We start from the raw sequence: 21,671 nt of genomic DNA, 5'->3' as shown, positions 1-21,671 counted from the left end.
TTCCAGATTTAAAAATACATGTTCTGTCTTCACAGCTGCTGGCTGTAATGTGAGTGGGAATGCTGATACTAGGTAGGGGAATGTGTAATAAGAAAACTGAAAGTAGTTCAACTCCCACCATTTAGTTGTGATCTATCTGTCAATAAAACTGAGTCATATGTTGTTGTCCCTCCCCAATTTTTTTTAGCGCACATACTTTAAAAACAATTATAAAATATGAACAGTATTGTGCAAAATTTTTAAAAACTTCAATAGGCAAGAATATAAAACTTACTGCAGTGTGATTTTTTTCCCATTTATAGGCATTGCTAGTTATTCCATTTGCATTTCTAAACACATGTAGATCCTGCATCCGTTAACAGACAAACAAGACTTTCAAAACCTAAGAAGTTACCAAGAAAATGAAGACAGGTTCTTAACTGAGGTGGAAAAAAGAGAGATAGTGGTCATAGGTGGAAACAAGAGTGGCTTGAATTAGGTATGTTGAGGAAAAAAATATATCATTGCTGGATAATTAAGCATTAGAACAGGTTTGCCAGACGTAGTGGAATCTGTGTTCTTGGAGAATTTCAAGACCCATTTGGACAAAGCCCAAGGAAATCTGTCTTAGTCTCAGTCTGCTTTGAGCAGGAGGTTGAGCTACATGAACTCCTTAGTTTTCTTCTAACCTAATGATTCTGTGATTTCTGAAACCACCATTATGAGAAAATGCAAATAATGTTACCACCCATAATCAATTATTTTATTAGTATGTTTTTCAAAAACTGTATTAAAGATTGAGAAATCAAAAAGATTGATCAAATTAATTGTAACATAGGAGTGAAATTTTGACTGCAATGGCTTATCCTGATTCTCCTAATATTTTCAGAATGTAAAATCAGACCAACAGCAAGTTCAAAATGTGTCTCTATATGGGTGAAAAAACAAGAGTCATTTAAAAACAATGTTTTTCAGCGTGCATGTCTTATTTAAGCCTTGAAGAATGAAACAATTTCTTATATCAGTAAGGTAAATAATAAAAAGCTGTATTTCTGTGAGTCTACATTTCCAGTGAATATGAGGACAAGGAATTTAATGAATATTATTGTGGGTAACAAAAATTTAAAGATTGATTTCTTTAATTTTTAACATGTGCTTTCTTTAGTCATAGTTCCCAGAAAGAGTCTTTCTGGTTGTCTTTGAGACAGTTTGTTCTGGTGACTTGCATCCGCTGTTTTTATGGATGCAAGTTCTATTACACTGTGAAGTAAAGAGGAGGCCTTTTGTACAGTTCAGTCTAAAGTCTCCTCAAGTGATCTAGAAAAGATGGTGAATTGCTTCCTTTGATGGATATTATGCTAATTATATGTCCCTCATAATACAGTCATATTTGATTGCTGCTGTGCAGGCATGTCTGTCTATGGGTAATACAGCATAATGAGTCTTTCCTTTCCTTACTCCTTGCTACCAGGTGACTTGCCAATTCTAAATTATGCTCGGTAAAATTAGACATTATCTTTTACATAATAGAACCCATATACTAAAAATATTTTGGGATTCTGAGGTTTGCGTTCAGAATTATATCCAGAGAATTCTTTATAGACATGCAAAAATAGCAACAAGTAACAAGAGAACACTGAGATGTGTTTTGCATCAGTGGTCAAAAAGACTACTGCATCGTATCTGAAAACCTGCCTGTTCTTTTATTTTATGTAGCCTACCACAGTTAATGAGATTGTGTCTGATATGATTGCTGAATCTGGGATCTGTGACAGAAATTTGATTATCCAATTTCACGTTTTGCACTGTATGATAGTCCACTGATTGTATATCTTCCATACTGCTTGTGAAGTTTCACACCATAATTTTACAGTGTCAAACTGTTCTTTAATCATTTCCTCTTGCTATGAATTTAAAAGACCTGGACCACAAACCTCCCCAATATTGCATACAGATTCCTACTGAGGAATTCTCCTACTCAGAGGCATGTTTTCTGATGCTTATTTTTAGAAGAAAAGATAAAATTAGATGAGTTCCATTCACTATTGCCTTCTGTACTGCATTGTCTTTTTTTCTGGTCATGGGTTCTAATATTATCAGGTATTAGGAATTTCTATTGAAGCGTCTCCTGTCAGCAGTATTGGAATAGGGCTCCATAATCATATGGTTCCAGAGCACCCTGACTTGGTTTTGTTGTGCTGTATAGCTAAGACAAGTGCATAAATTAGCACGTAGTCACAAATACCCATGTATTTGACACAACTTAATGAAGCACCGAGAAATAGATTTACTTTCCAAGCTTCAAAATTTGTTACGCATTGTAATGGAGTTAGAGCTAGATAAGAAATAGTTGGCCTAGATTCTTCTATGATTTCTAAAATTTTCTTGCTTTAAAAATAAATAAAAAAGAGAAAACAAGCTCTTTTAACAGATTTGCCAGTAGATAAGTATGAATAGTCCAAGGTATGGTAAACTTGAAAACTGGTATTAGCCCTTATATAGATATAAAATTCAGTATTATATACCCACATCGAGTATAATACAATATACTCATATAGAACACATTTTCTGGGTCCAAATTAATATTTATATATTTTTTTAATCAAAACAAAATAGTAATAGATTTGTTGCTTTATTGTCAGGCTATATGAGTAAGATTCTAGCTACCTGATTTATTTTCATTAAAACTGGAATATTTTACCAAAAAAAAAGAATGTTTTAGAAAATTAGGACAATAATGAAAATATTTTGTCACCATTTTTTCCACTATTTCTATTAAATAAAACATCAGTTAAAAGATCTAGAAAAGAACATGTTGTGATGATGGGTCAAGGACAAGGTAAGCATAAAAGTGCCAGTGATCTGTATACATTCTGTCCACATTTTCTGACCAAGCAAAGATACAGGTCAGGTATAGATCATCCTCACAGTGCTTAGGAAGAGTTCTATTTGGAGCTGATGCTTATGCACAAGTCTGTAACATATTTTTTACTGGTGGTCTATCCATTTAAACATGAAAGCACATAAACAGGCTGAACATGAGAAAAGGCTCAGATCTTTAATTTGCAAAGTAGATGTACCTGCTGTGGGGCTTGTCTGCAAACAAGTGAGTATGGGGGGAAAAAGTAAGCAGCTTGCTTGCTGCAAGAATGACATTGCTTGTTACAAAAAGAGTCCAGTTTAAATTTATGCCTTTGCCAGCCAGTGGAGAAGAGAAAAAGGCTTGTATGTGAGTCATGCGCTATACGTCCCTGAGCACCTCCTAGGGCAGTGCACATCATATAGCAGCATGCTTCACTTGTGTCTGTATGCTGAAAGACACAGCCAGCCCTGTGGTCACAAATGGAATCTTTTGTAAGATTAAAAGTTTATGACTGTTACTAAAAAGGTGGCAGGTTGGAGGCCTGAAGCACCAAATGAATATGGTACAGCCAGTTCAATTTTTGCTTCATTTAATATGGTTCAGTTCTGACTATACTGGCAATCTTTTTGACCTTGACTTGCTGCAAAAAGTAAACACTCATTTTCAGTTGAAGGTATAGTTGAAGGCAAATACATTGTTAAAAATGTTTATTTTATTTTTGTTAGATTTTTATTTTTCTAACACAAAATGTTAACATTTTGTCCCACTATAATCCAATGGGACTGCTCACATGAACGAATTTATTTGGACATAGTTATTTTCACAGTACTGAGTCTTGTGAAATCAACTGAATATCTGAATTGAAAGTCATCGTGAGATTCTTTGATGTTATGGATTGATTCTATTCTGCTTCTTCTGTGAAGACCGAATGAAAGCAGAACTTTCAAACTTATGTGTCTTTTTTGATGGTAGCTGTGGAAATTCAAAATGTAACTGGTTCTTCAGGAATTATCAGGAATTAATGAAAGTTTCTGATGGCATAACTATTATTGGGAGCGGAGCAATTTGCTGTAGTGTTGGTGGAGAAAATAACAACAGCTCTTTACATTTCTCCAGTGTTGATAATGTATTTGCACCAATTTCACGTGAACTTTTTTCCTCTTTGTCATGGTTTTATTTTTTCCACTGTTGTATCACACAACAATTATCTTCTATACCTTTTTGAAATATACAGCAGATTCAAAGCCAGGCAATAATCTGGCATCAGTCAGGAATAACAAAGGATCATCTTACAGTTGCCAAATGTGTTGATGATCTCAGTCCAACAAGAGATAGAAATCACTCCCTTTTCACAAAATACCTCAGTTTTGACAGATTTTGTGTATCATCTCAGAAGAAAGTTTGAAGAGTAAAATGGAATGAAGGTTGTTTCATGTGCTGATTTCTGTTTCTCAGAATTAGGTTTGTGAGAAAAGGTTAGAAAAGGTAGAGGCTGGTGTGGCTCAAAATGTACCGTATCACATGGTACATACATGGTACATCAAACATGGTACATCATATGGTACCATATCATATAGTACCTACAATGTGCAGAGTATCAGTGCATTTGTACATATAACAGGAATATAATCAATTATCTTTGCAGCTGTAATCAGTGTAACTGTACTAAACTGGAATATTTGAATTAGTAAATATATTGTGAAACTTCCAAGTATAGTTAACTTAAATTTTCAGTAAGCGTTAACTCATTTTGGAAAACCCCTATAGATAAATTCAAGCAATTAGGGTATTGTACAACATTCTCAACAGCTTTTAAGTAACAGAAGAAAACAAGAGAAAAAATGGAGCTTGATTACAAATAGCAGAAAAATATCTATCAGTGGTGATATTATTATTTTTTTTCTAGAGGTTGATGACTTAAATTATAAAAATACAAGTCTGAAGGTGAAACCAAATTCCAAGATCACATATGATCAATACATTTATTTCAAAATTATCTTTTCCTGCTAAGGAAGAAGGTTCCATTACTTCTGCTGCGCATGGTTATGCGTCTCAGAAGAATACGACTCAGTTTCAGAATTTCTTGCATCAAATCTTGATTTATGAATGAAAAAGTACAAAGTTAGACATACTTAATAATAATTTCGGGGTTGAGTACCACCAAAAAAGTGGGAGGGAGAGTGGAGCAAGCTTTCATTACTGCCTTGAACCCACTAGATGAATTTTTATGCTGTTACTAATTGTTACTATTCAGTTACTTCCTGTTCCACATAAGACAGGGTTGAGTAATGTGAGAATGAGAAAACAGTACTGCAGAATTTAAGTGGGAGAAGGAAAACATACACTTCTCAATAAAAATATAAATCCATTGTGTTTTGTAATTTCAAAGGTTCAGTTAAGTAACTGCGATAGTAATGCATGAATTTTTCCAATTCAGGCTTCCGAGCCAAAGCAGTTACTGGAGGAGATAGTAAGAATTCCCTTTCTAAGAGCCACGGGATTTCCTAGTTTTGTAAAGCTAAAGTTTTTGTCTGTCATTGTGCATTTAACAGAAAAGGAAGTGTTAGCCAAGTAAATGAGTGAAGATGGAACTAAGAAACACCTGTAAGTACTTCGGAGTTCCAAATCCACATCATTGCTATTCAGCATAAATTAAAATCCTCAGAGGTTAGTATTTACAATACATGATCCAGAGCCAAAGTAATCAACAGGAGAGTGGTACAAGCTAACAATTCATTACCTGTTACTTCTTTCCTACACTTAGTTCAGGAACAATCTGAGAATAATGAATGTAAATGAATATAAAATGTTTTCTTATGTGGTTGGAGTTCAAAGAGAAACTAGATCATAAATGACGGAATATAAACAGACACCTCAAAATCTTGTTGAGAATCTTAAGGGACTTCTATTTCATAGCTGAAATTGATGAAACCTGCAGAAGTTTTACCAGTGGTGTGCAAAAAGGCTTGGGTGCCATGAACATACATGAAAATTGAACATAAGCAACCTGAAGAATTCAAACCATTTTTGAGGATAGATTGTGTGGTAGTTTTTAGGTATCATCAGTTGTTTCTGAATCACTTAGTTCCATGATACAGAGTCACTTTATCTTTAAAATTCTTTTTTTTTTTTCTTCTCAATTTCATCTTCAATCTTCTTATAAATGACCTTTATCAAAAAAAATAGAGGACAAAAGTGGAATTATCTTATACAAGAGATGGTCCTCATCAAGGTTTTAGTGGAATTTGAGCTACTTAAGCCTTGTGCTGACATTGATTCATGGGGTAAATTTCATACTTGGTGAGTGATCTTTACTAACTGCGATCATTTTGCATTTACTTGACTAAGTATATGAGAAAACACTTCTATTGTGACTATATGAATAAGTGTACATTTTAATACCAGTAATTATGCACCCATGTGATTTTAAAGTTCTGTCCTCTTGAATATTGCTTCCAGTAAAACTTATAAAAGCATAAATCTTTGTAGAGGAAAAATCCAAGAAGAATTTGTGTGTTTCTCCACAAAACTTGACAGGGAATCAGAGTGGAATTCATGGTCCTTTCTTAGTAGCATTTGTTTATTACTTGCTTTGATTTCTTCCAACATTTAAAACACTTATATGCTGTTACAATTAGATACTTTTGTGGTTCTCAAGTCATATGATGTGTACATTCTGATGATCTATATATATATAAAAAAAAAAGGAAACAGTAGTTTTCTGTGCTCAGAGAATACGTGTGACATCTGGGAGGCAGAGTTCAAAGGATTAAGGTGTGGAGAACCAAAGCTAGCATAAGGGAGACATCATTGTTTTATTCATTTCTTTGTAATGCGACAGTACAAACCAGAAAAGTAAGCAAGCAATTTTTATTTAAGCAATAAGTAAGCAATTTTTATTTTTAAAGAAGATTAAATGTTGTTTTTACTATGGATTTGTCGCTGCTACCTACCTCATTGCTCATTTTATTTAATCTTTTTTACATTTGCTTTCCTGTGGAATCTAATCAATCTGAAGTTCATCTCAGGAGACAGATTCAAAAGCTTGAGTTTTATGTCCATTTTTGATGGTCTGAGTGGTAATCCAATTAGATTTCTGTTTATTCTTCAGGAATTTAAGCCTTATCAATATTACAACTGCTGAATAAATATCTTGAGTTATCTACCAGCTAGATTGACCATTTTAACTGTTATGTTTTATGTACTTGTGTCTATATGATGGAGTTCAAATAGAACATTTCAGTTAATTCTGAACAATTCAGTTAACTTCAGACTGATTGAAACATATTTTCCTGAGCATGCTATGCTGTTATCTTTGCAGGGCCGCCTTTTTTGCTTGGCAAAGTAGACATCATTGCTTCCCTGGTTCCAAAGATGGAGTTCCTGCACTTCATAAAGAATCTATCAAGTTTGTGTTGCATATCTTCTGAAAAAAAAGTTCCTCAAGGACAAGAGCTCAACAGTAAGCTGTAATTAGAGATATAAATAAGTAATTTTTGTAGTATTTGACCTAATGGTACCCTTACTAATGTGATGTGTAAGTCAGATTTAATTTGATTGAGTTGATGGAGTTAAATAATGATCTCACCTTGAAAATGACCGAAGTTACTATACCACTCAGGGAGAAAAAGGATATAACTTGACTGGTAATCTAAACCCATGTCTTATACATTTATTTTCCTATGTCTCTTGTAATGAAGCACTGTATCACAAACAATAGTCTAACATCACTGAAAGGGTAATTAATTTATAGCTAGAAAACATGACAGAATTAATTTAAAACCACTATGTAAATTGCATTTTTTTGTTGTGGATATTCAGCATCACTGTAATAAAGACTTTTTTTTAAACAAAATAACATATCGCTTAGGCTTCATAATTAAAAATACAAATGGAAATTACTCCATTCAATATGTCGGCTTTAAGGACTATACATATCTGTGTAGATAGCTATCTGTTTTTCCAAATTAACCACTGATATAGAACTTCTCTGCAATGGCTACAAACCTAGCCCATTTGTCACAAAAGTGCTTGCCATTGCCTTTTTTTAACATGCTACAAAGATGAACAGCTACATGGTCTTAAATAGATCAAAGAAAACAGCATTTAATATGCTTTATGAAGATAGAAGGAAAACCATGGAAACGTATGTATGTACACGTGTATATATAGGTGAGAGGGAGAGTTGTTTTATTGGACAAGGGAACATTTTTCCATAGCAGAAAACTTCAGGTAGTATTTATGTATGTATAGAAACACTTCTTTCCAAAAGAACAATCTAGCGCATCTTTACTATATTCATTTACTAATGATTCTTCATTGAACTGGCAGGGATTAGGGCTGATGATGCTTTGTCTGTGCACTGTCATGTGCATTTTACTCCTCACAGTAACTGTATTCATGCATTTTTTTACCCCTATTTGTTGAAATTTTGCTCCTGAATAATAACTAAATTTCTTTTTTGAAATACAATTCATGGCTAATCCTGGAGATTTAATCTTGGTTAAAAAAACCAAAAACACACCACCAACAAACCACAAAACAACAACAATAAAAACCCTTGATGGAATATCTTAAGAATACTTCTTGCCCTGGGATTACACAGTATTGGTTACTGATGATGGTAAACGTACTGGTAGCTTAAGGTCAAGACACAAGGAAGTAGGCATCACATAAATTTGAGAAAAAGTGGTACTTAATCAGCTAGTTATCATTAGCAACACAAGCTACTTCCCTTTCATGTATTCTCTGAACTACTACGTGATTATGTACTTTGAAAGCAAAAAATCAGAAATTGTGGAAAGTGAAACTAATTCCCAGCATCTCTTAGAATTCCAATGAAACCCAACCTGTACTGCTACACACTCATCTCTTAGTGTAGTGGAATTACATGTGCCATTTTTGTTTGTTTTACAGAAGCTATAACTGCAAATCTGGTGCTTGGTCCATGCTGGAAAAAAAGTAAGTGTTGCAAAAAAAAATTACATACATAGTAAGCACTCTTCAGCCTATTTTTTAGGTCATGTCATTGAAAATAAATATCTGCTTTCTTCTAAAAATTAAAATATACACAAACAGAGAGCTTAAGAGGATAGGTAGGGTGTTGCAAACTCAAGAAACTTGCTCCCCACAGGAATACTCTCTGTTGGATTTCCCTCAACAGACTTCATACTGTCTTAATACAGACACAAAAATGAAGGTACCATTTGGCTAAAGTGAGGTTTGAATTCAACGAAGCATTTGCTACGTGAGTCATAAATGATGAGCTGTATTTACACAATCTGCAATTAGTTCCAAATTATTCATTAGGCAAGGTTAAGAGAGCAATGAAATGTTTAAATCGCATACCATCTGCTTGTCTGCCAGATCTGATTCATTTGGTACACATGGGAGAACTGGGATTTAGACCACCAGTCTTCCACCAGTCTTCACTTTCTCTTCCCACACTGGGAGAGAGAAAATAAGGCTCCTTGTATTTGTAAAACAGCGTTAAACAGTTTGTCCATTTCAGCCTGAATGGAAACCAAAGAAAGTCATTTTGAAATGTAGCCAGACGGCTCCTGCTGATATACTTCAGAGGTGAATGGATGTTTGAACAGTGCAATGGTCTGAGAAAACCTTTGTGGCTTGCACTGCAGCCCGCTTACTCTGTGCCCCGGATGGTTTCTTTATGTCATGTGTTGTGTGTTCCTGACCATTATCCTTTGGCTGGTTTATGCTATTATTGAATTTATGCTATTATGAACTACCCTGTATAGGGCGCATTACAAACATATAAAATTGCTTCATCTACGATCCTTGAAAGCCAATACCTAGAGGTTGTGAAGAGGCTGAAGTATTTCCCCGGATTTGTCCTTTCATTTAGGCTTTAAAGACCTTTGTAGCTCTGTTTGCTCTTTATTTCACAGAAACTTTTCAGTGTGTTCAGATGTTAATAGCTTGCTTTTACTGTGCAGTGTTGATCGTGGCATGGATGAACATAGCCATCATTTGAACCTGGGTAACCCTCTGAAGTCTTTGTAGGTGTAGAGATATGAAGAAAATTTTTACTGGGTGTCTACAACATTTTGGGGGATCAACGGAATCCTACAAATCTGGTAGCTGGAGATAGGAAGGTTATAATTTAAGGAGAATATTTAACCTGATTTTGCTATGTCCTCGCAGTCCTAAACTAACATTGGGTTAGAGTCCAAATCCTAATCATGTTCCCATAGTACATTATGCTTCCTGTGTAACCTCAGAAAGCCACTATAAGTTAAGGTTCAGTGGGTTATTTTAACCTCAGAGGAATGTGAAGACAACTACTTACAGATTCTTGAAGTGATAACGGATTACAGCAGTGGTTGCCATATAAATAATTGAGTTGCCCTACAAACATAGTACCATCAAAGTCTTTCAATGCCTACAGTTCTTGAGTTCAAAGTGACTAGCTTTTCATTCTCAATGGAAAAATTATTAAACTTCATTATCTCAAGTCTCCTATTGTAGGTGCTTGCCTTGCCAGCATACTGTGAGAGGTAATGAGTACTTTTGTATTTTGTGTACAAAAAGTAAATGCTCACTTACTAAGTTTGTATGTTTGCCCTAACTGCATTTCAGCTGCAAAAAGTGGCTTCATCAAGCAAACAGTGCAAATTGAGTAGGAAGAAAGTGGGTAAGAGAAATAAAGAGGAGGGTATATCTGTATATCACAAGGACACTGCTGAAAGTCTACCATGAATACAAAGAACTTCAGTTTCAATAACATCCTAAAGCAAACTTCCAGATGAATTAACTACAATAAACAGATATCAGTATGATACATTACTGCATTTTTAAAACTTAGTTCTTAAGGAAGCCTTTATGATGAAAAGCTAATCTGATCCTGAAAAACGCCTCAGGTAACTGTTTCCCTTAAGGACTGTTTTGTTAGTCTGGTGTCCTGTCTAGAACCTGAGGCCACTTAATAAAACCACTTTAATTCCTAGATATTACATTATTCCAAACCTGATGAATTTATATGTTGCTCTGACAAATATCTGGATAGACTTTTATTTATTTATTTACTTGAATGAAAGCACAGTATTCTAGGTAATCAGAAAAATAGTGAAGCAGGATTTCTATAGTAATCATGTTACAAAATACTTTTCCTTTTAAAACATGGTCTGTTTTGGTCTGAGTTTTGCTTTTGTGATTTGCTACAAATCCTTCTTCTAACAATGGAAATTTAGGTGATGCGAGGACTTCAGAACTGGAACTTAATTCTTATAGCAGCTTTGTAAAATGTAAAATCAGAACAAGAGTGCAGATAATAATTTCCTCAATCCTTCTGTCATTACACGCAGAAGTTAAAATCTCTCTTTCAAACCCATTTCTGTCTGTAATATGTTGCCTCATTTTATAAAGGTCTCATATGTTAAAAAGTAAAACAAGTAAGCAAAATGTGGCCTAAGAATGATGTTTGAAATGAATGTTTGTCTAGTTTTCCTCTGAAGGAGAGCTGCTAATAAGGACAATACTAGACTAGACATACTCCTTTTTTCTCTTTCTCTCTTTCTCTTTCTCTTTCTCTTTCTCTTTCTCTTTCTCTTGAAAAATAGCAAAACTATTTTAAAACTTTTTTTTTTCTTACTTTATGACATTTTCCATAGTTTCTGCTATGGAAAATCCTCCTCAGAATGGTATAAAATGGACAGACTTTCTCTTCAGAAAAGCTTTTAAATGATCTTTTCTCTTATCCCCAACTCAAATATCCAACACATGAACAACAAGCTGCAACATATAGCTTCCTTACACAGCAGATTGCAATTTCATGTGAAGTATCCAACATGCAGAATAAGGGTTTGATGCTATGCTAAGCTATTTTATTTAATCTAACTCTTCTCTCTGTACTATGTTGTGTCTAACCCGTGTTCTTTTAAATGAGCATTTTACTTTGCAATTGTGAATGGGGGATATGAAGCAAAGAATTCCAGAGATACCAGTGTTCATATTGCTGCAACAATTATCCTTGGATGAGTTGGTTTCAAGTAACGTGTGATTTTTGTAGCTCTAGCTAAGTTATAATGTTGCCTTGTGATTGTGCTTGTGTTGATTATAATTGGATTGCCAATTGCTGCCAGGTTGTACTAAGTGCATCACTAAAAAACAAATTTCTGCTAATTTATTCTCGTACTTGGCTCAGGCTCAAAATTTCTGATGATTTCTTCTTTTTGCAGTCACATTTGGCCCAAACAGGTTTTCAAATGTAATGCATACAGAGTCGTCCATAATGAATTCCTTCCTCCCCCTAGAATTTCAGAATACACCACCTCTGGAAAAACTATTCTCTCTCTTTTTTGCATCAGGTTCTTTTCCACACTCAAACTATATTTTCATTTCATATGTTCTTGACCACAGTCAGGATTTATTTCTGGGCTATCTTGATCTATACTTTCTTTTAAAAGATTTACCACATCATAGCTCTGCTTCTCTCACTGCTTGTTACTCATCAGTAAATGCTGTAGGGTCGTGTCACATTTCCTCCAAGACTTTCTCTAATACTGCATCTTGTTCTTTTAAAACTGAACAAGAAATACTCTCCCAGAGAATGTGTTTTTTTTTGGTCCTTATTTTACTCTCAGGTCGTATCTAGGAGCATACATCATTTTATGATCTCTGTGGTTAGAATGTAGCTGTGAATTAGATAGTCTTATAAATAGAAAGTGAACTAGAAGAGGATAACATAGCCCCAAGCTAGAAGAGGAAAACAAAACACCAAAGCAATGAAGTATCACTGTGGATACAATGTGGTACTGGAACTGAAAAACATCTACGTCAATGTACAAAACACTGCATATTAGAACTTGTAGGGACAATTAACATTTTTTATTAGATCAGGGGATGGCCAGAAAAGTACACAGAGGCATAAATTCTTATACAGGCATGTGCTTTTGAAAACTCCAATTATTTCATCCAGTAGCCCCTCACCATTACGTCTGGACTTAAATCTTGACTACCATACAAATGCTGTGGCAGGCAGCACTACAACAGAATACTGTTGGTATGTGAGAAATTTCCACTAATATTTGGAATCATAAATGAATTTCAGTGAAGAGATTTGGAGGAAAAATCAAGAGCTATAATGCAGTTTCTCAGGAAAAGGCTTGCAGTTTTGACATATTTTCACTGTGGCATTTCAGTCTTTTGTTTTAGTTTGTACATCTGAATTTTTCTTGCTTGTGATATACTGTTTGGTGCAGTATAAGTAGATGTTTCAAGATATAATAAATCTCATGAGTATCCTTTGGATGAGAATGGACTTTATCAGTTGAAGGTTTCAACTCTCTTCATCTGCTTTTGTTAGCTACAAGTAGCTGCTTCCATAATATTTTTTTCATCAAGTTCCATTGAAAAGTCAAAGGAATGTAAAACAATATCTTATGACTTAGCCTATATGAGTTTACCATAAACACTTGGGAAAAAATTGAAAATTGACTTGGTGGTGGTGTTTGCTTGAATGCAATACTTGACTATTGTACTGCTCAGTTAAGCTACTTAAAAAATTAAAAGTAATCAAGTGATAGAGGGTAGTAACAACCCTGATAGTTGAGTAAAACAGTTGTTAAATGCTACCTGTGCTTGACATTACCTGTCAATTCAGTGCAAAAATAAAGCTATTAAAGAGGCCATAGGAATAAAACTTAGGAATTCCAGTGTTACCCATGTATCAAATGAGGCTTAAAAACCGTGGGTATGGGTAATATGAAATGAAGATTTACCATTAAAAAAGTGGCATGAATTATAGCATTATAAAAAGTTTCATCAGGAAGCTGACCTAAAGGGACAAAGAACACTATAGGCAAGGAAGAATTTGAGGACAATTTCAGGGCTCTGAATTACAGGTAAGAGTGGGAAGAACCAACCCTTGCATGATGTGTATCCTTAGAGAAGTGCATCTTGCCAGAGAGATGAAAAGGGGGTTTAATTATGGGAAATGGGCAGTAGGCAGAATTGATTTAATTGCTGATTATTTTAGAGAAGAACAAACAAATAAAAAAACAAGCTTATTAGAAGAACTGTATAATTATGCAAAAAAGGAACCTGTTTGATTACTGACAAGGAGAAAAAAATGCATGTTTTTCTAAAGTGGGGTTATTGTTTGTTTGATTTTCTCCGAGGATTTTCTGATGCTTGCCATTAGCAAAATAGGCCTTTTATATTTGCACTCACCACCTTATTTGGAAGATGTTTCTTAATGCTGCCATTTAGACTATGTTGGTCATTGTTTTTATCATGAAATTCCCAGATACAATGAATGTATTTTTAAAGATTTTTCATTGAGTAGACTACAGCCTGGTGGTAGAACCTCTCAGTTCTGCAGGAGTGTTCAGGTGTAGTGCCCCTGAGAAATGTTCAGAGTTTTTGGTAAAGTAAAAGGTGAGAATTAGTATTTTTTATTGGTTTTATGTGTTAATATAGGATACATTATATTTTTTATGTTTTTGTTTCTTTGTGCTGCCCCAGAAAAACATTTGGAAAGAAGTGGTAAATGTACAACGAATAATACCTGAAAATGAGGTAGTCTGCTGAAAATCAGGCACATTTTAGAAGCAGGAATATGTCTTTTCAAAAGAAGTGAGAAAGATCATGGTTTAATGTCAGTGGCAAATATTTTAATAAATACTAGTTTCCTAGCAAAAGTTGCAGCAGACAGAAGATTTTTTAATAAATACTAGTTTCCTAGCAAAAGTTGCAGCAGACAGAAGATTGCAGCTGAATGACAGCATATCATGATGCTAAATATAAAATACTAAGTAGTTATCTTTGTCTTGGCATCTCTGATTTTTCAAAACATTTTTTTTTCTTAAAGGATTAACATTTTTTTCCATCAAAACAGCAAGGTGAAGTAAGAGTCAGAATTTTGAATTTAATGCAAAACTGTAACAAAAAAAAAAAAAAAAAAAAAAAAAAAACACCTGCTGGAACAAAAAGCTATCAAATGTCATTTTGTAAGTTATGGTCCAGTTGAAACTGAACTGCTTTGCACTTGTGCAAATAATGCTAGTACAACAGGAAATGGGAATGCATGATAATAATTTGTTACATAGAGCTGTACAAAAATAATTATAGACAAATTCGTATTGTGTGAGAAAGAAGAAAAGAAAGATACCGAGTTCCATAGGTGTTTTGAGTTAGTTGCAGCACTGTTCAGCAAGGACTATCAGGATCTGCCGATGTAAAAGAGGATCCACAAAATTAATCTCTTCCTTTAATAAAGAAGATGCATGTTTATCTTGTAAAATCAGAATCCTAGTGCAATATGTAGAAAGTGCTAAAATACCACAAACACAGTGCGTAAATCTCAGTACAATAAATTAAAGGATGGCATAAATACCTTTTAAAGGTTAACTTTCTTGTCACCTGTAAACAAAAACCAGACTATTTATGTGTATAGTGGGTCTTTAGTTTGTCATCATCTAAATTGCTGTAGTCAGAATATAATTGCTACTCCATGAACTTTGCAATTATCTACTTTGTTCTTTCGGGTAATTTAAGAAGGAAAGCTGATATGAAAACCAATTATGATTTCCCTAGATAATGGACATTTTTATACCAGATTTTTTTCTACTAGTTTGACATAGTGCATTGTTAATATAAAGAAAGTTCCAGAACTGCTTAAAAAAACCCTGATCTGTCAGGCATTTGCTCAAATATAAAATAACAGTCATTTAGAACTCCCACTCTGCTGAACCAAGACTTTATAAATTACCCCATAAAGCTTGTAGTTGCTTATTTATCTGTCTTCCTAGCTAAAGATAGGTAATGGACTCTTGCATATAGAAGCAATGAGAAAAGCTCTTTTCTTTATTTGTGGTTAAAGCAAGGGATTGTTTTGACTGTATTCAGAGAAAGCTATTATCAGGATCTACTCACTTTCTGATCATTAGAATGCTAATTCCGACCTTCAGATATTCGAGGTTTATACTGGACTACCTTAGCCACCTTTAGCTTGATGTTCGGCTAACCCTTGTTTTCCCCTTTTGCCATTGCCAGCAAGAGCAGTATGCAAACTAAGAATTTAAGATATACAAATTATTTCTGTGAAACATTTGTGTTTTGTTTTTAAACCACAGTTGGAATTCATGCCATATGTGGGGAGAGGGCTGGAGGAAAGGCAAAGATCCAGGCATGATGCCATATCTTTTTGAAGAATGTTTTTCCTACCACAGGTGATTCACATACCATGTTCTGTCATTTAATAACTCCACAGATGCACAAAGGAAACCATCAGAGAACTGTGAGCTGGGTGGTGCATGCCCCTGCATATGTGTGTCCATCCATATACCTGCACATACACAGGCACCAGAAAAGTATCAATTCCACTTGGCAAAAAAGGGGGAGACGTGTTAGACTCCTCTTGAATTGGCTGAAATTTTTTGTATGTTTATACCGAAGAGGTCTGAGTATAGATTTCAGCTCCAGGTATAATGCACACAGATTTAGATTGTTCAGACCCTGTTGTTTGGAGTGCATTTAAGGCTGCTATATATAATCAAAGTACATTGTCAGAACAAATGTTGTAGTGCATTTTTATGCTTTTCATTTTAAAATTCTTGATGGTGGTTAAATTAGTAAACTGCATAGTTTTTATAAATATTTGTATTAATAAATAATGTATACCTGTGCATTTGAAACTGAAATATGAAGGTACCTTGAAGTTCAAGCCAAACTTGCTGCTAAGATTAATTTCTCTCGATAATCTGTAAAAGAAATTTTGCTTAAAATTGGGCTTAAAATTGAACTGGATGAATCTGAGCTACTTTTAGGGACACATGGTTAGCGTTTGGAATTTTTAATTGCCAATACATACAAAAGTAAAGCAATTTTGGTATTTTAAGAACATCTAAAGCAAGTTAAAATTGGAGTGAGGTGAACATTGTGTTGGTGCTGTATATTCTGTCCTGAGTATGAGTGCTCAAGACTTTCATCATGACTAATACATTTACCACAGGGATATAGTCTCATCTGATTCATGTTTCTTTCTAAATGGGATATCCTGTGAAAGGATCTCATTTCCAAATCCATATCTCTTCAGTTTGCTCGATTTCTGTGTGTGTACCTCAAAAAAAAAAAACACCTTAATTTTGTGCAGACTGATGGATGTTAGAATAAAAGACCTTGGCAAATGGGATGTATGGTATTCTTTGTTCATCTGATTCATGCGTGCCATTCAAAAAAGTAGTTACTATGTCAAGTCTGGCTGTGACAGACACAAGTTAGACACCACACGTTTGACTGCAGGTCATCTCTGTATAGTGTTTTTTTCATAACTGGTATGCATTTTAACTTACAGCTTTGAACAAGACATACCAATGAACTTAATTAGTCTTTCAGTCTGAAGCCTGTGTATGTGGTGATAATCAGCAAGATTAACTGGAGTTGTCATGTTAAATATATCTGTGTTAAAGTAAATACTTTAATGTATGTGAGTTAACTCCTGAGAAAGTGATCTCATTCAGGATTAAAGTAGCTCCAGTTGGCATACTTAATGCAGTACAAGCACTAATCGCAGCATCTCTAAGTTCACTTCTCTTACCGAAGTGCTAGCTGAGTTTTACAAACATATTAGTTGCTGTAGGACTCATAAAATAATCACAGAACCTTCTCACCTTCCAGGTCAGAAGAGAGGCATAAAAGGACAGCAGTGACCAGAAATGTAGCTTGTTGCTTTTCATGTGGTTTGGCTGTGGTTAAAGAGAGAAAAATTTTGTCTCTAGAGTACTTTCATCAGCACTAAATTCATTCTCAAATATTCATTCTCTGTTTTATGGCAAGTGTCTGAGGAAACTCATCAGTCTTCCCTTTCTTTCAGAAAAGGAAATAATATAAAATGTTATTTTTTACAGTTTTTTATAGAACATGTGAAGGCAGCTGCCTGAAGTGTGCATGGCAGAGAAGAGGTCAAGCCTTTTGCAGTAAAAGTGTACTAGATTTTTATACATTATTTCTCTTGGCTTTTACCTTATTGTAACTGCTTATGAATGTTGCTGAACATGAGTTTGCCTTGTAAAGGTCATTTTAATCAGAAGGAAGCCTATTCCTGTAACAGCTATCTATTTATTTTATAACTATAATTATCTGAAATTATTTTACCTAAGAGAGTGCATATTCAACAGATAAGAAAGACAATGGTACAGTAACACAGCCAGCACACGATATATATATATATATATATACCATTTATTTATTTATTTATTTATTTATTTTTGAGGGGGAATAGCTTCAGTCTAGCTTCGAGTTGTTATCTTTACTTGCAGGCAGAAGCTGTTATATTGTTAGCCTGGTGGCTGTGTGCAATATTCACTGATAATTCATTTCATACTATGTTTAGATATTGGTGCAGACAAATATGATTAATGTTCAGGGCACAGTTAGTACAGAGTATGTTTTTGCAACTGACACATAAATAATCCCTTGAGTGAGGTACTAATATATTCATATGGAGAATGTTAAGCTGAGTCTAGTTAGGTAATCTAAGAGTCTGGGTAGATGAAGCCCTTTCAGTTTCTCGTGAGGGATTTATAGCTCATTTTGAGGTCAGACACCTTGCTGATTTCTTCAGCAGTAGGCCTTTTTGCCAATAAGGTTGGAGAATTATGTTGACAAAATGAGAATCCATTTACAGCTTGATTCCTAGTGGATTCACATGAGGGATAGATGTCTAATAGCTTTATGTGCTGATTATACAGATCCACATGGGGAATAGAAACTACTTCTTAAATTATATACTTAGCTATGTATCCCACAGAGCAAGTTATCTGCTAGTTATTAAAGGTTCTAGTCCCAACTAAGTTACTAAACAGAACTAATCCTGAACAATTCAGTGAGGCTTTTGACCTCAGTATAGGAAATAAATTAATCTGTGTTAGGCTGAAAGGCTCTGGACTACCTGGGCCTTAGATCCACTTAACTCTCAGAATTTAGCAACACACTCATTAAGACTTTTGATCCTAGGCTTCCATGCTCAGTTTAATATTTGCGTTAGAATTGGCACATCCTGATTTCTGACACATAACTTTGACACAGGTAACGTGGCAATTTTTAAAAAGAGCTAAGCTTAATTCAGTTTTCAGGATTGCATGAAATATAATTGTGTTCATAAAGTACAACTGGTTTAGTCTTTGGTCTTTGTATAAAAACTCCTTTCTCTATTTGTATTCAACAATAGTTAATCAATGCCCAGAGACACCTAATAATAATATGATAAGTGTTAACATGTTTATACGCACGTATGAGGAAATTTGTTATAGTAAACTGTAGATGAATAACAAAAGATTGCTCAAAGTTTAGGGTTTAATAGAGAGTTTTTTACTGTCCTGAGATAAGAATAGGATAGGAATGAGCTGACTACCTAAGATTTCTCAGGAGTTACTCTATTCCATGGGTACAAATTAAGATCAGCTCTGCGCAGATCATATCTGATGTGTATATGCAGCCTATTTATTTGGACTGCAATGATAAGGTGTCACTTCTGGGACATCTGTGTTGGGCTGTACTAATGAGACTGAAACAATTTTATTTCACAGCTTTACCTACCCTGATACATACAAGGAGAAAAGTTGCTTCTGGCTGCAGTTCCTTCCCTCACTTAATTGTGACAGCTTTGCCTGAACATGAGGAAAAACACTGGTACGACGGCATGTAATTTCCAAAACAATATTTCCTGTTTGCTCTGAAGAAAAGACAAGAAGACAGATGATCCATTCAACAGGTTAGATCTGATGTAGAGAGTATATAAGTTTATTATCTTAATTGTACCTTGGTGCTCCCTAAATGTTATTGTAAATGTAAATTTAATGTCCTGAAATGCAGGTGTCTTTCAAAGGGGTCATTCCCAAAGTATTTATAGTACTTATATACATATACCACAGTATTATAAACAATTTTAATATTGCTCTCATGATACGTATTTTACTTTCTTGATTTCTTGCTAGTCCCAGATTCCCACCCAGATCAATTTCCTTCTCGGTTGCAGCCTTCTAGAAAGGACATTTCCATTCTAGTAAGGTCTTCCTTAGTAAAAATAATACTGACAACAACAAAAAAAATATACATTTATCTTACACCAAAATAAAACAAAATAAAGTCTGTCATTAGAATCCTTCTGCACTGTTTGCTGGTTCAAAATTATCCACAAGAATAGTTACCTTGATGGAAATCTTGAGATATTATTTTTCTCCAACTTTGTATGGCAATAACCATTGTTGTACCCTGCCAAGGTCAGTTAATTCTGCCTGTTTGATCAAGCTGGGAATGTTTTTTTCTGTGTTAACTTTGTGCTTAATACATAGGTGAGATCAGACAACAATGTATCTGGAATAAACAAGTTTAAAGAATTTATTTGGGAACAGTTTGTTTGATGATCTTTCACTTGTGTATCTGTACACAGGGCATATAAAACTTCTAGGCTAGGCTACTAGCTCCCACATGAATCTGATCTTGAAGTTCTTAGGAATAAGGTTGAATAGTTTCTCATTTTTATCAGTGTAATTCTCCTAGTTAAAATTGCTTATGTTTTTTTCTGATGTGCAAGGCTGGTTAAAAAAAGATAGGTTAAAAAAAAAAAGTAATGCATTCTTCCAGGATTTGAAATGAGATGGTCATTTAAGTAATTCTGTGAGTTTAATTGATTTCCCTCATGAGATAATTACAGTAACAGTATCCAAACTTGAGATCCATACTGCTCACTACTGCTTGGCATATCTGTAAGAAGGGGAGTTGCCTGCTCCAAAATTCTTGTACTCTAGATACTTTGTTGGGGAAAAAAAAAAAAGGCAGGGGAACTACCCTTGTTACACTGGAAGGGGGGATGTTAGCATTGACAGTGATGTGGCTGGTCTCTCCGTTCTCAAGCAGTTCCTTATTTAGATGCTTTTTCTGCGTTTTTATTTCTTTCTTTCCTTTTTTTTTTTTTTTTTTTTCCTATTGTTGATTTGAAAAATCTCCTTGATATGAGTCCCTGTCTGCCCAGAATGAACTGAGAAATATTCAAATCCAAAAATAAACCATGCATGGTATTTTTAGTATAGTTTCTAAATAGTTCCATACTCTGATGCAAGAAATTATTCTTGAAATGTAAACATCATCAGTGTTTTTACTGCTATTCATCCTAAACTCGGTGGTAAATAGCAGTGGTTTTGCATACGTACCTAAGAACATATAAAAGACCTACTGTTATGTGCAGTGTCAACTTCTTCTGATTAGCCTGTTGCAGTACAAGTAACAAACAGATGCGCTATTCATGTATGTTGTGTACAAGAACTAACTACAGATAGGCTGCATTTTCTTATAAGTACCTTATTATGTAGTGACAGTCATATTCAAAAGAACAGTATTAGAGCCAGATTCTTTGACAAATATGTCTTACTGGGTATGGTTAGTGAAATATGAATAAAATACAAACTCCCTAAAGCAATACAAACACTGGGAGGAAAAACCTAGCTGCAGGGACAGGAATTCATGGCTACTTTGGTACCTATTAGTCTCCAGTACTGTAATCAACTGCAAACAACAACAACAAAAATCACAACAATAACAACAACAAAAAATGTTTCCTCACATTTGAAGTGATGCAATAACCATGGTTCTTTCATTTGATTTTCTTTGAGTACCCACTAGTGCAACATTTTACTTGATTTGAAGGGAGTTTCTTATCTTACGGGAAGTTGGCCAAGGTGCCTTGAGAGGCTAATAGAAATAAGAATGAAGCAAGCATAGGGAGGAGCAGAAGAGTAAAAAGGGAAAGCTAAAATGGAAATAGAATAATTCATGGTCTAGAAGTGCTGTAAGTACTGAGCTGTAGTGCAGT

At 34.6% G+C, this 21,671-nt stretch overlaps 1 long non-coding RNA gene across 9 annotated transcripts in view; it reads left to right on the top strand.

The window, feature by feature from the left end:
- Positions 1 to 20,199, top strand: part of LOC137857884 (uncharacterized) — a 99,427-nt gene extending 79,228 nt beyond the window's left edge. For all 9 annotated transcript variants that reach the window (XR_011097344.1, XR_011097342.1, XR_011097349.1 and 6 more), the window contains 3 exons: positions 7,164 to 7,304; positions 8,759 to 8,803; positions 19,390 to 20,199. This is a non-coding gene — a long non-coding RNA (uncharacterized lncRNA). The remainder of the gene's footprint in view (positions 1 to 7,163; positions 7,305 to 8,758; positions 8,804 to 19,389) is intronic.
- The last annotated feature ends 1,472 nt before the right edge of the window (positions 20,200 to 21,671 follow it).

Source organism: Anas acuta, chromosome 5 (assembly GCF_963932015.1).
Source record: "Anas acuta chromosome 5, bAnaAcu1.1, whole genome shotgun sequence".
In the NCBI taxonomy this organism is placed as follows: Eukaryota; Metazoa; Chordata; class Aves; order Anseriformes; family Anatidae; genus Anas; species Anas acuta.
The sequence above is the reverse complement of the archived record's forward strand: the minus strand, read 5'-3'. Positions and strand labels throughout refer to the sequence as shown.